The following is a 17,700-nucleotide window of genomic DNA, read 5'->3' as shown; positions in this document are numbered from 1 at the left end:
ATCTATTTAAAATAAATGAGTTTGTCTCAAAGAAAGTCCCCACAAATATCGATGTGTTCATTATTAACTAAATTATTTAATGCCAATAAGTACACAAGTTTCAGCAAACTTTACACTGCAAATGGCCCGGTATAACAGTCAGAATCAAGGAAGAATGTCTCATTGTTTCATGCACGTCGTAAAGAAAGTCATAAATAATGAGAGACTGCTTAGGTTGCAATATTCTATAATGCAAGGTTCCATAGGACTGCAACTATTGTGCTGTAGCAGAACTACCAATACATTAAATGATCCCAGGTTAACCATTTACATCATGGTACACTACTAACACTGTAAATTCACATGGCCTCTTTTTTCTATTCATTGAACTTTTCAGTGAATGCTGCACTTGGCATCTCTGTGGTATCCATTGAAGCTACTAACAATTTCAGCAGAGCACATATCCTAGTAGTCCTCAGAAGTGCATCTTGTCTTCCATACAGCTCCACAGTTGTTGCTTTGACATAATTAGTCTTCATGACTTTGAAACCATTTAATTACATGTTCTACCTAACTGTCTTTTTGCAGTCAGATCAATGCACTCAGCTATTAATGCAGAGTGCAATAACTCTTATTGATAACTAGAATTGTTATAAACATACAGTATTTTTTTCCATGAGTTCAGTTGAATAATTTACATAATAAGTTCCATAACCAGCCTTCCAGGATAAGTTCCACAAACTCAACACAACTATCCTACCAACAATACGGTAGTCCGACTATCTACCTCATTGGAGACCCTTGGACTCTTTAATTGGGCTTTACTTTTTTAGCTCTATGTTGCACTAAACGTTATTCCCTTACCGTGTATCTGTACACTGTGAATGGCTCGATTGTAATCATGTACTGTCTTCCCGTTGACTGGTTGGCACGCAACAAAAGTTTTCACTGTACCTTGGTACACATGAGAATAAACTGAACTCAAACTAAACACACTCAAGATAGACATAAAATGCTGGAGTAACTTCACAATTGACAGGCTTCAGGAAGGGGGGATGGTCCAGAGACCATGGTGATTAGGAATTGGAGTCGGAATGCAAGATGGAATGATGGCAAAGGCACAGAGATGAACAGATAAATCGCCAAAGTAGGATTAGCTGCAACTGAGTTTGAGTTTATGTGTGGGAAGTAACTGCAGATGCTGATTTAATGAAGACAGACACAAAATGCTGGAGTAACTCAGCAGACAGGCAGCATCTCTGGAGACAAAGAACGGGAGACGTTTTGGGTTGAGACCCTTCTTTTCCCGAAATGTCACCCATTCCTTCTCTCTAGAGATGCTGCCCATCTGCTGAGTTACTCCAGCATTTTGTGTCTGTCTTCATTAAATCAGCATCTGCAGTTACTCCCCACACATAAACTCAAACCCAGTTGCAGCTAATCCTACTTTGGCGATTTATCTGTTCATCTCTGTGCCTTTGCCATCATTCCATCTTGCATTCCGACTCCAATTCCTAATCACCATGGTCTCTGGACCATCCCCCCTTCCTGAAGCCTGTCAATTGTGAAGTTACAAGGTCACCCTTTTGGATCGTCTCCAAGGTTTTCATTTCTGACGTGAATGTTTTCAATTTGCCCCCACATTGGAATGCAGTCCTCTCTCAAAGCATCCGATTCCGCTGCACTCCAATCAACAATCCTACAAATAGCGACAACCTTATACATATTAAGCTCTCCCCCTCAACTCGCAGAATCTTATCTCCATTTGTATTGTCAGACGCAATCGATTTTAATTTGTGCTGAACCCATTGCTTCTCACCTTGTTTGTGGACTCCTGTTATAATACAGCTGTTGCCCTAAAAGGTTCGTGAGCTGGTTCTCTAATACTAATCAGATTGTGCATCTGCTGGGATGCCTGATTTATGAATACATAGTTTAATTGTACATGATTCACTAAGTCATGGAGTCATATACAGCGTGTAAACAGGCCCTTCAGCTCAACTTGCACACACGGGCCAACAAGTCCCAGCTACACTAGTCCCACCTGTCTGTGTTTGACTCATATCCCTCCAAACCTATCCTATCCATTTACCTGTCACACTCTTTCTTAAATGTTGGGATAGTCCCTCCCTCAACTACCTCCTCTGGCAACTCGTTCAATACACCCACTACACTTTGTGTAAAAAAGTTACCCCCCAGATTCCTATGAATTCTTTTCCTTTAAACCAATGTCACTGTCAAAATAATGCGTTTTCTCTCCACCTACTCATGCCGGCCTGATTTCCACCAGTCCCAGACTTAGAGCCCCTTTCCTTTACTCTGGTGCAAATCTCTGACCAGTAGGTTACTTTGTCAACACAAGGAACTGCAGATGGTGAAATCATGAGCATAGCTGCTGCCTGATCAGCTGAGTTTCTCCAGCATCTTGTGTGCTGGTACTTTGCAATGCAGCTCTATTTCACAATCTTCTGGTTGTTTCTGCAGATTTTCTCTCCAAGAATCTCGTTGCCTTCGTGATGCACTGCTTGCTTTATTTGCAGTGGACGTTTGTCCAGTCTTTACTCCCTGCTACCAAAACAGTCAGCACCACAAAACCACGAGTCTCAAAGAATGCCTTCAATTTGCTCGTTCTGCTTCAGTAGTTATATCTTTTGTTGAATTCCATCCATTGTCATTGCAAACCAGCATTTAGTGATATCACATTCCCTTTCACTGTCAAGTTGTTTCACAAAAGCCTTTGATTGTACATCACTTTGCTTTGTTTCTGTTTTCTTAGCTCCTGTTCACGCCGACACCACTGACCATATCATTGTCCCCCAGAACATTTCTATTCAGACCACATACCGTGAAAATGTTTAGGTTTCCTCATACCTCTTGAGCTTCCTGATGCGTATGACATGTCCACTACCTTCAACAGTCACTGATAAACCTGAAGAAACATGCCTTATTCTTTCTGCACCCTGGGTCACCATCCTGTTGTGTAATGAATGCCAAATTTAACACCAAGGTAGTGTCTGTGTATTCCTTTATGTTGCTGATTGAATAAGCAACTAAACAGGGAAAAGGTGTTAAACGGAATATATTTTATTGACTGCCAACTAAATAGCAGTGATAGACACAAATAGCTGGAGTAACTCAGCGGGTCAGACAGCATCTCTGGAGAAAAGGAATGGGTGACGAAGGGTCTCGACCCGAAATGTCACCTATTCCTTTTCTCCAAATATGCTGACTGATCCGCTGAGTTACGACAGCATTTTGTGTCAATCTTTGGTTTAAACCAGCATCTGCATAACTAAATAGTTCAGTTCAACCACATACCAATACATGAAAATATCACGTTACATGAAATTAGTCATGATCTCCTTACAATTAGTTACACCACAAGAAGGGTAAATCTGTGGTAATCTAATCCGGGTGTTTAAAATATTTATATGCAGCACAGAGCATAGCTAAGGTGGCACAATGCACACTAGAAGTGCCGCTGTTTCACAGTGCCAGAGATCTGGGTGTAATCTAGACCTCGGGTGTTACTGTATCTGTGTGGGATTTGCACTTTCTCCCTGTGGCCATGTTCTTTCTCTCCAGTTGCTTCATTTTCTTCCCAAATCCCAATGACAGATTGGTAGATTAAGTGCCCAATGAAACCACCATAAATATTTACCAGAGGTAGACAAAAATGCTGGAGATACTAAGCGGGTGAGGCAGCATCCATGGTGCGAAGGTTTGCTTCGCTCCATAGATGCTGCCTCACCCGCTGAGTTTCTCCAGCATTTTTGTCTACCTTTGATTTTCCAGCATCTGCAGTTCCTTCTTAAACATCAATATTTACCACACCAGACAATGTCCAGCTGTAGTGCTAAAGACTTGTTCACTGGATTAAGAATCCATCCCCAAATTGTCAATAGTTAATATGAATGTCTTTGAAAGAGGTAGGGGAGAAGAAGGGCGGCAAAGTGGCACAGCGGTAGAGTTGCTGCCTTAGAGCGCTTGCAGCGTCGGAGACTTGGGTTTGATCCCAACTACGGGTGCTGTCTGTACAGAGTTTGTACCTTCTCCCCATGACCTCATGGGTTTTCTATGAGATCTTCGGTTTCCTGCCACACTCCAAAGACGTACAGGTTCGTAGGTTTATTGGATAGGTATCAGCGTAAAATAAGTGTGTCCAAAGTGTGTGTAGGATGGCGTTAATGTGCGTGGATCGCTGGTCGGTGTGGACTCGGTGGGCCGATGGTCCTGTTTCTGTGCTGTATCTCTAAAACTAAAATTAAAACTGGAGATGAAGCATTGTGATATAGTAAAGATTTGTCACCTTGCAAATTGTAGAAAGAAGGGAACAAAATGAGTAGTATACAGCTCTTCAAGTTCTGCTGCAAGTGCCCATCACTGGCAAAGTACCACTCCATTGTATATTGTTAAAGAAAACTTTAAAACACAACACAATGATCTGGCAAGACAATCAAGACTTTATTCAAGAGCGCCAAATACAGTGATCACTGCAAGTAATCTTAGGAGATTGCTCAACAAACAAAGATTCATGTGCTCCTTATATACAGACTTTCCCTTTGAGGTTCTGTTTATCATAGCAAGCACTTTAGAGGTTTTCCTTCTTCCAAATGTTCTTATGACAAATATATATCGAGCGCCTCTGAAAGAGACAACAGATTTAACCCAGCCCAATTCCACACCATTACAGATAAGCAAATGTCCTGTTACCCTTTCGACCTTATTTTATTGTTTTACGATTGCCATTTGTCCTTTGACAACAGAGAACAGAATCTGATTAAAGTAAACTGCAGTGAATGTCAGCTAGGCATGTTCCATTTCAATCTTCTTTGAAGCACAGACTTATTATAATGCATGAAGAGAACTTTAAACACTATAAGCACTCTGCCTATCCCTATCCCATTCTGTCTTCTTGAAACTTTGCAATTTATCTTTGTCAGTATGAAGGAACTGCAGATGCTGGTTTAAAACAAAGATAGACACAAAATGCTGGAGTAACTCAGCAGGCCAGGCAGCATCTCTGGAGAGAAGGAACGGGTGATGTTTGTCTGAAGAAGGGTCTCGACCCGAAACGTCACCCATTCCTTCGCTCCAGAAATGTTGCCTGTCCCACTGAGTCACTCCAGCATTTTGTGTCTATTATTACTGCTCCATTGTGCTCTGAATCTGTAGTGTGAGATCAGGGAGCCAGCCCACAACTATCTCCCGCACAGTCTGCATTAAGAAGTTGTCATCCAGCACTGACAGACTGGACTAATGCATTATTGACATGGTACTGCTTTATTTATCAATTTCTGCTCTGGCAAATGACAAATGCCATTTGTCTTCTTTCTTAGAAACCTGTGAAGGAAGGAGGCTAAGTACATTTTCCATTGTTTAAACAGGGAGTTTAACCATCAGTAATTTCTATTTGTGTACTTAGCAGCTGGGTTTAAAACTTTGGTCTCTGTGTCCACATTTATTGTCCATTCCTGATTGTCCTTGTGAATGTGATAGTGAACCACCTCCTTGAACTATTGCAAGGTTCTGGTGGACCACTCCAGGTTTTTAAAACCATCCAGTTTCACATTCACTGTGACTAATATTAGCCATTTTTAAATTTAATTTTCAGTTATTTAATTAATCGTATTTAAATTTCCCATCTGCTGTGATGGGTTTAAAGCTGATGGTTCCAGATTGTTTGTGCAGGCCTTTGGATTACTCATCCAACCAATTAACTGCCATGCCACTGTCCCCTTGAATGAATATATCTGTCAAAGAATTGTACAAGGTACAGCAGGCTAAGTTCTGTGCTGAAATATCAGAGTGCCTCACATATATCAGACGCTTGCATGAAGGATATGTAGCAATAGTACAAGGTATGTACAATAGTACATAAACACTTTAACTCCCCTTCCCATTCCCACACTGACCTTTCTGTGCTGGGCCTCCTCCATTGTCAGAGTGAGACTAAGCGCAAATTGGAGGAACAACACCTCATATTTCGCTTGGGCAGCTTACAACCCAGCGATATGAACATTTTCTAACATCTAACTTCAAGTAACCCTTACTTGCCCTTTCTCTCCATCCCTCCCCCTTCCCAGTTCTCCGACCATTCTTACTGTCTCTGACTACATTCTATCTCTGTTTGCTTTGTTGTTACCTTCTCCCAATTAATAATGATCTATTCTACATTTTCCTTAATCTCCATTTATCCTATTTTCACACCTAACACTTCCTTATCTATGTATCTCCCTCGCCCGACATCAGTCTGAAGAAGGGTCTTGATTCGAGAAGAAACGTCACCTATTCCTTCTTTCCAGAGATGCTGCCTGCCCCAATGAATTACTCCAGCATTTTGTGTCTATCTTTAAGCAATAGTACAAAATGCATAAGGGCTCTTGGCAGTGAGGCTGAGAGACTGACTGCACTATTTGCCAAGGCCAGCCTTAATATGTATATGGGTACTAAACCATAGCCTATCCAGCCTATAATCAGATTATTTGCTTTGGCAGAATACCGAATCATTCATTTCTGACAGGTGCTATCACAGGCTCTATTCATGCTGACAGACACGATTGAAGGTGACGAGTTCAGTCAATTCATCAAACCCTGTTCATATTGTGATTGTCAAACAATACCAGCAGCAAACAGAAACAGCCCGAGCAAAAACAAACAGCCCGGCCGCCTTACAAGAGAGAGCAGTCAGTATTGAGAAGAGAGGAGCCGACGCTATCTGTGTCTTGGATAACAAATGTTATTTACTAATCAAGTACTCTTTGGATCCTTGCCCGGAAACAGCTCTATCGTCTCATGTGTTCTGACATGCTCTTTGCTTACCAGGTGCAGAGCAATATAATGCATAATCTTATGACACAAGCTTGGGTTTTGATTGGCTTTGTCCACCTATGTGGGGATGCAGCCAATATCTCCAGGCTCCGAAAGAACTCGTTCAACTTATTCAGCACATCAATGGCTGAGCTGCCAAGCTGTGGTAATGACACCACTCGCCAGCTTGCGTGGAGTTCAGTAACGGCGCTGGCAGATTTAATGGCAAATCAGTTGACAATGTCAGGGCATGTCAAGAGTCCTACTGGTGATCACTTACTGTAAAGGAGGGCCTGCCATCACCTCAGGTGACACTCGTGTGTGTTCCCCTTCATGCTTTCAGGGAAGCCCTGAGCCTTCCACTGGGTTTCCATGATCAAAGTCCACAGCCCAAATGACATCCACGACCAGAGAGAGCCCAGAGTTTAATTTAGTTTAGTTTGGAGACACAACGCGGAAACAGGCCCTTCGGCTAACCGAGATATGCGCCGACCAGCAATCCCCGCACGCTAACAATATCCTACATATACTAGGGAGAATTTACAATTTTAAAGAAGCCAATTTGCCTACAAACCTGTACATCTTTGGAGTGTGGAAGGAAACTGGGAGCACCCGGGGAAAACCCATGTAGGTCAGGGGGAGAACGTATAAAGTCTGTACAGACAGCGCCCATAGTCAGGATCGACCACGGTGCTGCAAGGCAACAACTCTACTGCTGTGCCACTGTGCCAGGAGAGAATGTTACAAATTAAGATGATGAGGGAAGCAGATGATAAGAAGGGTGAAATGAATTCTGTGCGTTGACAGACCAACCAGTTATGGCTGAATTGCACTCCTCCGGTTACAGCGGGATTCCTCTCTCGTGAACCGTTTGTAATCCCATGTTGGAGATAAGGCCGCAATGAGTTCCCATGTGCCTACAATACTGCAACACCCTGGCAAATCCATCCCACCAGTCACCCAATCACTGTGTTCATATGGGAGTTTGTAACATGGGGTGGAGCTGCAGTGAGAGCTGGGGCAGTGTTGCTAAGGAAGATGTAAAATATGGGAGAGAGGTTGGGTTAATTTAAGGCATTCACTGGTGTATCTCAGTAGGTGTACCCTCGGATCTTGTTTGCCTTCAGGAAAATGTGGGGAATTTGCCAGAGTTCACCTTAAAGTTATTGTAGGCTGCAGAAGTAGCCATGGTGGTGACCTGTGGGGTCCCATTGATTATCCACTTGGACTTTAGTGGTTTAGATCAATACATTTGTTAACTGTAAGAACTCGCAATCATCACATGAAATGAAACCAAACACCGTTTGTTTCCCCTCCACTTAGAGGGCCAGATCGAATACTCAAACAAGCCAGGTTTCATTGAGTGAGATTGGCAGTAGAAGGGCAAACGTCACAAGTGACTGGTGCGGGAGATTAAGACCAACATGATTCAAGTGTAGAGTCTTCTGATAGGAGCAGATTACGAAGAAATATCTGAAATAGAAATAGAGGGCTCTCAAAATATAAAGAGACTGCAGATCTCTCAATATAAAAAAATAGTTCAATGATTTGGGTTAAGACCTCTCATCATTCAGGCTTGTATTTAGCTGTGTTTGTCAAGCCTTTGCTGTTTCCAGTTTCATTTGTAACAAAGAATCGGCTCCTATCAGATATTTTTCTTAACAGCTGAATGAATTTTCTTTGATAGCTCAGGCAGTTCATTTGCCCATGAGGCGTTGCACTGCATTAGCAAACACAAGGGTGAGGGTCTAAAGAATAGGAAGGGGGTTGGCGTGGTGGCTGAAGAAAATCAGACAAAGTTGCCATTCCAATGACAATCTCTACTTTGGGTGAAAGGGAATCCTAAAGGCCCTGTCCCACTGCGGCGACCTAATTTGCGAGTTTCGAAGAGTTTGCCCTCAACTCACACTCGCAGCATGGTCGACACGTGGTCCCAGGAGGTCTATGTAACTCTCCTTCATGCTCGAGAGTAGTCACTGCATACCCGAGGCCTCAGTTTGGTCGAGGCGTTTTTTTTTGGCATGCTGAAAATTGTCCGCGAGTAAAAAAAGGTCGGCATTGACAAAAAAAATTGATATTTTTTTTTACTTGTAGGTTTAGTCAAAGTAGGTCGTAGTAGGTCGGCATGTTATTCGTAGGTAATAGAAGGCAATCAAAGGTAGATGAAGGTAATAGAAGGAAGTCAAAGGTAGTCATAGATAGTGTTAGTACAGTCGAAGGTGGTCGTCTTCATTCTCCACCATTCGGTGTCAAATTTTCCCAAAGCTAGTCTTCAACATAGTCGAAGAAGGTTGAAGGAGATTGAAGGAGGTCGAAGAAAATCGAAGGAGGTCTTCTACGTATTCGAAGGGGGTTCTCTACATAGTCGAAGGAGGTCGTGGGAGGTGGTCTACTTCGGTGATACAACATGACCATGCCACTTTTTTAAACTCTCCTAAACGCATCTAAACTCGCAAATTAGGTCCCCGCAGTGGGACAGGCCCTTGAAGATTCAAGGTGGGCGGTGGCATCCAAGGGTGAATTGTGCCACAACAAATGAGGGTGAAGTAGGGTGCCTGGTTGAAAAACCCAGGAGAGGATCTGAACAGCCTGCAGAAGCTGGCATATTCATCAGGGAAGATTTACGAGAAAGTTGCCAGGACCGGAGGACCTGAGCCATAGGATGCGAGGAGTGTTAGCCGGTAGGAGGGGGAATTGGAGTGATGCCTCCAGGGCCTTAAAGGTAGGCTGCAGGAGGCACCCCCAGGAAATAAAATTGGCCGGACAAGGAGAGGAAAGGAGAGGGATGTCAGTTCACGGGAACTGCTCCTGTACAATGCCCGCCCGGGCAAACCGGACTTTAGACTTTGAATACTGCCACCAAAAATCATGGTGCCCACATGTGTCATAAATGCAAAAGGAATTTACTGTGCAGTTGTATATGTGACAAATAAAGCACTATTGAACTATTGACATTGAGGAGGCTCAGGCCCTATGCCTTGGAGCACAGGAGGATGAAAGGTGATCTTGTAGATGCACAGAGTCACTTGCCCAGAGTGGCGGAATTGAGACATAGGTTTATGAGGGTATAGGGTTAAGTTGAAGGAGGAAAGATGGGTAACCTTTTCACATAAAGGGTAGTGGATGTATGGAATGAGCTGCAGGAGGAAATAGTTGTGGCAGATACTATCCTAGTGTTTAAGAAACAATTAGACAGGTACATGGATAGGACAGGTTTGGAGGGATATGGGCCAAATGCAGGCAGGTGAGACTAGTGTAGATGGGACATGTTGGTCAATGTGGGCAAGTTGGATCGAAGAGCCTGTTTCCATGCTGTATGACTCCATGACTCTATGATTCTCATAGGAAGGTCAGGGGATGGGGGAAAGGCAAGGTGTGACGGACAAGGCCTGCAGACGGGTAAGTGTCAAGCAGATTGTTCTACCCACAGGAACCTCTGCAGCAACACGCCATAGTTTTCATTGACATCAACTCCTAATTCACTCCAGTCGCTGTTATCTGCAAGGACAAGGTCAGCAAATGTAAGAAGTCTGAGGTCCGAAGAAGGGTCCCGACCCGAAACATCACCCATCCTTTTTTTCCAGAGATGCCGCCTGACCTGCTGAGTCACTCCAGCATTTTGTGTTTATTAACTGTAAGGGAACATCCACTCCTATGTTCCCCAAAATCACACAACACTCAGACTTGGATATACCTGGTAGGTACCATGAAACATTTTACGTTGCATCAATACTGTGTTATTTTATTTCCCATCTGATGTCAATGAAATGAATTTCAGAAACACAGTACAAACAATGATACAGCAATATAGTATATATTATTAATTAAGCTTGAATTTCGTATCAGTTTTGTTGTTCGTTTGTGGAACCTCTGAGCTAACTGTTCAAGAGAATGATCTGCCACTATCTTTACAAGGGCAGCTAAGGAATGGCAATAAATGTTGGCCTTACTAGTAATAACCACTTTCTTAGAAGGATATTTTTAACTGTGGAGGCAAGATTTGGCATTGATTGAGGCGAGACTATGAAGTCAGATTAAATTTAAAAGATGAGTAACAAATTTGTGAGTTTTTTAAGTAAAGTGGAATGCAAGTCAACTTGTGCTGTGTACCGGGCAGCCTGGTATAACACTATATGGTAACCTCCATCCTTACACTCTCTAACACGGCAGCTTAAATGTGCAGTGGAGAACACCTCCCAAGCACTTAGCAAGTATGTCTTTGAACAGTTACCCCAATGGGATTGGTAACAAAAATATAAATGCAAATTCCAGTTCTGATCAGCACCTTTAATGATTATAAAGATGACAGCTCTTTGCGCGATTGGTATTTTTTTTGTGAACATCGATATATAGTAAGCTCAAGCAGAATTCAAACTCGCAACCACATGCTCAGCTGCATTCTCACACAGTTCCTCATTCTGTTCCGATGCCACTTATGTTCAATGCGTTCTGATTGCCAAAAAGCCAAAGTAATTAGAAACTCAATGCTCTGGGTGCCTGGACATGTTACATAGAATATTAAAACTTGCGGACTGGAAATTTAACATTTTATTCTTTTGAACTGGGAGGATAGCTGTCAGCACAGATCAAACAACTGCAAAGAATTATTATTTGTTTTAAAGAGCAGATTTCACTATTAACGCCTCTTAGCTGCTGGTAGGTTCAGAAATGCTGCTCCCTTTTAGCCATCCTTGTTCATAAGTTCAATGGGATCAGAAGTGGGCTATTCTGTCCATCAAGTCTACTCTGCCATTTAATCATCGCTGATCTATCTTTCCCTCCTAACCACATTCTCCTGCCCTCTCCCTATATCCCCTGACTCTATCTATCTATCTATCTATCTATCTATCTATCTATCTATCTATCTATCTATCTATCTATCTATCTATCTATCTATCTATCTATCTATCTATCCCTCCCTTAAAAATATCCATTGACTTGGCCTCCACAGTCTTCAGTCAAACAATTCAATCAATTCCACAGATTCACCACCCTCTGACTAAAGAAATCTCCTTCCTAAAGGAACGTCCAAAATAAATAATCTGCATTTATATGGAGCCTTTCATGCCTTTTATGAACCCACCCTTCCTGATGTCATCTGTTGCCGGCCCTGTTATGTTCTGGCCTTTTCATGCTTCCAGTCTCCCCCTTCGCAGTCTCTATCTTTCAGTCTGAAGAGGGATTCCGACCCCCAACATCACTTATCCCTTTTTCTACAGAGATGCTGCCTGAACCGTTGAGTTACTCCAGCATTTTGTGTCCATCTTCAGGAGTCAGTGTTATATTGCAGAAAATCCACTGCCTGCTTGTGCATTTGAGCATTCTGATTCCCTCGGATCCCAAGAGAAGGGAACAAATGGATCGGGATAATATTCTTGGAAGTTTAGACATTAGAAAAGTGGTCTCATAGAAACATGTAAGATTCTTACATGCCTTAGAAGGGAGGTGCAGGAATGATGTTTCCCCTGGATGGGGATGTTTAGAATCAGCAGTTGCATTCTCAAAGAAGAAGCCAGTCACTGAGGACCAAAGTGAGGAACATATTTTTACTGGAGGCTGGTGAATCTTTGAAATTCTCTATTGAACAGGACACTGGGGCTCACCCACTGAGTGTATTCAAGTCAGAATGTCTTCAGTTATTTATGGGCAGCACAGTGACGCAGTGAGAGAGTTGCTGCTTTAGAACGCCAGAGACCCGGGTTCGATTCTGACTATGGGGTGCTGCCTGTACGGAGTTTGTACTTTCTCCCTGTGACTGCATGAGAATTCTCCCGGTGCTCCGGCTCTTTCCACTCTCCAAAGATATGCAGGTTTGTAGGTGAATTAGTCTCTGTAAAATAGTCCCTAGTTTGATTGATTGATTGAATTCCTTTATTGTCATTCAGACCTTACGGTCTGAACGAAATTTCGTGCCTGCAGTCATACATACAATCATACAATAATAAACAACACTAAACACAAATTAACATCCACCACAGTGTATCCTCCAAGCACCTCCTCACTGTGGTGGAGGCAAAAATCTTAGGGCTGCAGTCTCTTCCCTCCTCTTCTCCCTCTGCGCTGAGGCGATTCCCCACCGGGCGATGGCACAAACAGTCCCGCGGCTCACCGAACCCCGCAAACGGGCCGGCTCAAACACCGCGGCCCGGGGTGGTCGAAGCAGCCGCTGGCCCGCAGCTGAACCCTGGACTCAGGTCATAGCCGCCAGAACGCTGTCCCAGCCACCGGAGCACCGTTCCAGCCCCGAGCTGGATCGCCCTCACGTGAGTGCCGTTCCTCACTCGAGCTGGGCCGCTCCGGGAGCGAGCCCAGGGCGAGTCCTGACTGACTGCCTCTGGAGTCTCGAGGTCGCCAGCTCCGCCATTAGGCCTCAGCGCAGATGGAGGCAGAGAAGGGGGATACGACAAAAAAGTTGCATTCCCCCGAAGAGAGAGACAGCAAGCCCCGTTTCAACCCCCCCCCCCCCCCCCCCCCCCCCACATAAACACAACCTAAAAAACAAAAACTTAACTAGACAAAACGAAAAAAAAACAACACAAAAAAGTAAAGACAAACGGACTGCAGGCGAGCCGCTGCCGTTCACCAGCGCCGCCACTTCCGGAGAGTTTGGAGGATAGAACTAGAGTACAGGTGATTGCTGGTCAACGTGGACTCGGTGGGCCAACGGGCCTGTTTCTACGCTGTATCTCTAAACTGTTAAACTAAAAATTAATCTAAGAAAGGAATGTGTGGGATTAGTGTTGGCAAGTTATGCTGAGTAAAAGATCAGACATGAATTATTGAATGTTGGAGCAGCTGCGACGGTCTAAAAGCCTTCTCCTGCTTCTACTTTTAATGTTATGCCAATAGGTTTGCACCCAACCTATGGCGAATGGACCAGATGATCATGTAGAATTGATAGAAAGTAACCTGTCTCAAATTAGGCTGCAGCACAATTTCAATGAAAATTGAATAATATCTAAAATCATGCTTGTTGCAGTCTTTAATTTTCATTCTGGGGCTTCTGCACAACCGACTGTATTTTGCAGAGGATTTGAACATGTACAGGAGCTTCCAGGAATCCACAATGCATACCTGGACACCACTTCCCTGATTGCTAACTTGCAACCTGAGACACTCCCGCATAAGTCGTCTTTTACAATGCTAGTCACTCTTGTTTCTGCATTGACAGGCACCTGTCCACGTGCATCTCAAGTCAGCACTGAAGACTTGCTTCGGGTAAGGCAATTGCTTGTATGGATCTACGTCAACTAATATGAACCTCTGGCTGGAGTGAGCTGCGACCTCTGACCTTTGTCTGGCTTGACCCTCATCCAAATGGCTATCATCACCCTGCAACCATTCCACTCGAGATGTTTCTTGCCTCCTCGCCACCTGATGTGCAGCATGTGAGAAACCGGGGTTTCTTCCCACCCAGAGCCCACCATCTCCGACTGCAGCCTCCCCCCACATAGGGAATTGCATTTGGCATTATTTGCAGTTACCAAGCACCTCATCTTTGTGGCTTAGATACCGAAGAAATGATTGTTGGCTATGCCAGAATTGATGAACACATTTCCAGTCCCTTCATCAGCGTTAGTGAATTCACAACACACAATCCTGCCAAAGTGCTATCTCTTCATGTGGCTTAAATTCACATTGAAAATCCTATGCTGACCATTTTTAGTATTGAGTTCGAGAGGCAGGGCAATGAATCTTGATTTTATGACTGTCACTGCACTGTGAAGTGTCACAAACAGTGATATCATTTCACCCTGTTACTGGCATTCTTTTTATTCTGCCTATTGTCTCCCCCCACCCTCTCTGACATATTGAATATCTTGCTTTCTCTATCTCGGTTCTGACCACAATGCATACCTGGACACCACTTCCCTGATTGCTAACTTGCAACCTGAGACACTCCCGCATAAGTCGTCTTTTACAATGCTAGTCACTCTTGTTTCTGCATTGACAGGCACCTGTCCACGTGCATCTCAAGTCAGCACTGAAGACTTGCTTCGGGTAAGGCAATTGCTTGTATGGATCTACGTCAACTAATATGAACCTCTGGCTGGAGTGAGCTGCGACCTCTGACCTTTGTCTGGCTTGACCCTCATCCAAATGGCTATCATCACCCTGCAACCATTCCACTCGAGATGTTTCTTGCCTCCTCGCCTCCTCGCAATCTTGATTTTATGACTGTCACTGCACTGTGAAGTGTCACAAACAGTGATATCATTTCACCCTGTTACTGGCATTCTTTTTATTCTGCCTATTGTCTCCCCCCACCCTCTCTGACATATTGAATATCTTGCTTTCTCTATCTCGGTTCTGACCTGAAACGCCGATCGCTTCTCCTTCCACAGATGCTGCCTGACCCACCCAATTTTCCAAGCATATTCTGTTTTTTGTTTCAGATTTCCAGCATCTGCATTTTTTTGTTTTGATGTTCACGCACTGGAAAGAGAGAGGTTGCGTTTGCAAGTTACACGTCGACAGGGCTGGATTAACCATTAAGCAAAATAAGCACGTGCTTAGGGCATCAAGGGAAGGGGGGGGCACCACAGAAATGGTAAATGGTTTACGGCACAATAGAAATCACTTTAAACTTGCTAAAATAATATTCGAAGTGGTTTATATGATCGGAAATATAATTTCGAAGTGTTCATGGTGTCATAGTAAGATTAATTTTGAGGATCTGATCAAAGACTTTGCAATAAAAAAAAGTAGGAGAAAACTTTTCAAATATAAATAAAGTGGAAGTATACAAAAATAAACATTATTTTCCATCTTACTGTTAGTTTTGTTTCATTTTGAAAAATAAAAATTTATTTTATGGTTTATTATTGTTTATATTTTGAATTACATATATATGGGGGCACCAAAATCTTTTAAGTGCTTAGGGCCTCTATGGGTCTTAATCCGGCCCTGCATGTCGAGCAAAGTTCAGACAACCAGTGAGCATTGTAGTGGCTGGTAAAATGGAGACAAAAATGGCTGTGATATTAGAGAGGCTGGAAGCTAGAGCAGAGGGAAAATCATCTATCAAACTAACTAATCTCATTAGTCCTGTATTGATGATGAGGAATACCAACAAGCTCCACTTCATTATAAAACTACATGCAAATGCGTGTGAACATTTTTTTAAACATTGATTGGATTGCCTTCTGTTGGAACAAAGTTGCCCCCTGAAACGTCAACTCAAATTACTTGGATAATCCCATTGCCTGATTTACGATGAACTGCAGTACCTTATTGCCTTTGCATTATGAAAATGCACAAACTTACTCAACAAAATGCGACAACATTACAATAACGGAGCCTCTGGAAAAAAAACCCCACATTATCTGGCACTGCTATGTAAATAAGGCCAATATATCACCATGCCAACAGACATGGCTCGATGCTCGATAATGAGTCATTTGAAATTGCATGTAATTTAGTTACATTTTAACATCCCATAATTAACATTCATGGAGGTCTTCTAGGTTAAATTAAAATTATGGAGAAGTATAAAAGGAAAGGGAAAAGATCTGAAAGGAGAATGGAAACTATCTATTGAAAAATCATTGAAATAAAACACTATGTTTGTTAAATACAAATTTTACAATTACAGTTTAATATTAAAAAAAATAATAATTTGAACTGTGGATGAAAATAGTTTGAACTGTGGGTGAAAATTATTGAGTTGAATTTCTTCAGGGAACCATTCACTTGTCTGGTATAATTTTGGCAGCAGATGTACAGCTACTAAAGAGAGAAGATAGACACAAAAAGCTGGAGTAACTCAGCGGGACAGGCAGCATCTCTGGAGAGAAGGAATGGATGATGTTTCGGGTTCAGACCTGTCTGGAGAAGGGACTTGACCCGAAACGTCACCCATTCCTTCTCTCCAAAGATGCTGCCTGTCCAGCTGCTTTTTGTCTCTATCTTCGGTTTAAATCTGCATCTGCAGTTCCTTCCTACCAAAGAGAGAAAGCAGGTCAAGAATCCGTAATCACTCTTCAGATCGGACAATGGTTTCTTACCATAAATATAATGGGGACCTAGTAGGTTCCCCTAGAAATTTAATGGCACTGATTCTTTGAAGTAAATGGAAAGGCACACATCCTGCTGTACTACTTGATCATTGCTCGTCTAAAGGCAAATCAAACCTATAGTTAATAACTAGATAAACATAGACAAAGAAATCCATTGGTTTGGTGATAATATTTCTCCACCATCTGATCACAAATGGAAGATCATTTATTTGAGAAGACACCATCTGGGTAATCACAGTCCAGTAGATGAAGAGCTTCTTAACCCTGTACTCTCTGCTCATTGGCATAAATGCCAATAGGGAAACTGATTATCACATTAATTTCTTTATCTGGAAAATGCTGAACAATATATATTTTAATCATGCTTAATTGTTCCAAGAAGATGAAGTATAGCTTGTTGTTATGATTGAGTGACTTGAAAGAGCACTTCTGACAGTACTCGTAATGTTATCACTTGGTATGAGATTCAATCCCCTTGTAAGATGGACAATTGAGAATGGGCTTCCTTCTCTGAACGACAGATGAAAATCTTTCAAGGCCACTGTTTTTCCCAGCGTAAAAATGATTAGATTTGTGAAATTAGAGGGATTTGAATGTGAAATTAGAGGGATTTGAATTTGAAATCAGTCTCACCTCTACATAAACAACCCATAGCACGAAGATAGAGGAAAATGTTTTTAGGTACAATTATATCTCAGGTGCAATGTCTTAGTCTCCTTTGTATTGATGAATGGCACTGTCGCTGCATGTCACAGAAAGAAGTAAGAGATTTACATTTGTAACGTGCTTTTCTTGATTTTAGAACATCTCTATGTGTTTTTTATAGTCGTAGAGTCATATACCATGGAAACAGTCCCCTGTAACCCAACTCGTCCATACCAACCATGGTGCC

The 17,700-nt window shown here is 42.7% G+C and overlaps 1 protein-coding gene across 2 annotated transcripts in view; it reads right to left on the bottom strand.

The window, feature by feature from the left end:
* The window catches only part of LOC129711277 (cAMP-binding protein 1-like), a 132,349-nt gene that overhangs the window by 92,666 nt on the left and 21,983 nt on the right, over positions 1 to 17,700 (bottom strand). The window lies entirely within an intron of this gene.

The sequence above is a fragment of the Leucoraja erinacea genome, chromosome 29, assembly GCF_028641065.1.
Source record: "Leucoraja erinacea ecotype New England chromosome 29, Leri_hhj_1, whole genome shotgun sequence".
In the NCBI taxonomy this organism is placed as follows: Eukaryota; Metazoa; Chordata; class Chondrichthyes; order Rajiformes; family Rajidae; genus Leucoraja; species Leucoraja erinaceus.
The sequence above is the reverse complement of the archived record's forward strand: the minus strand, read 5'-3'. Positions and strand labels throughout refer to the sequence as shown.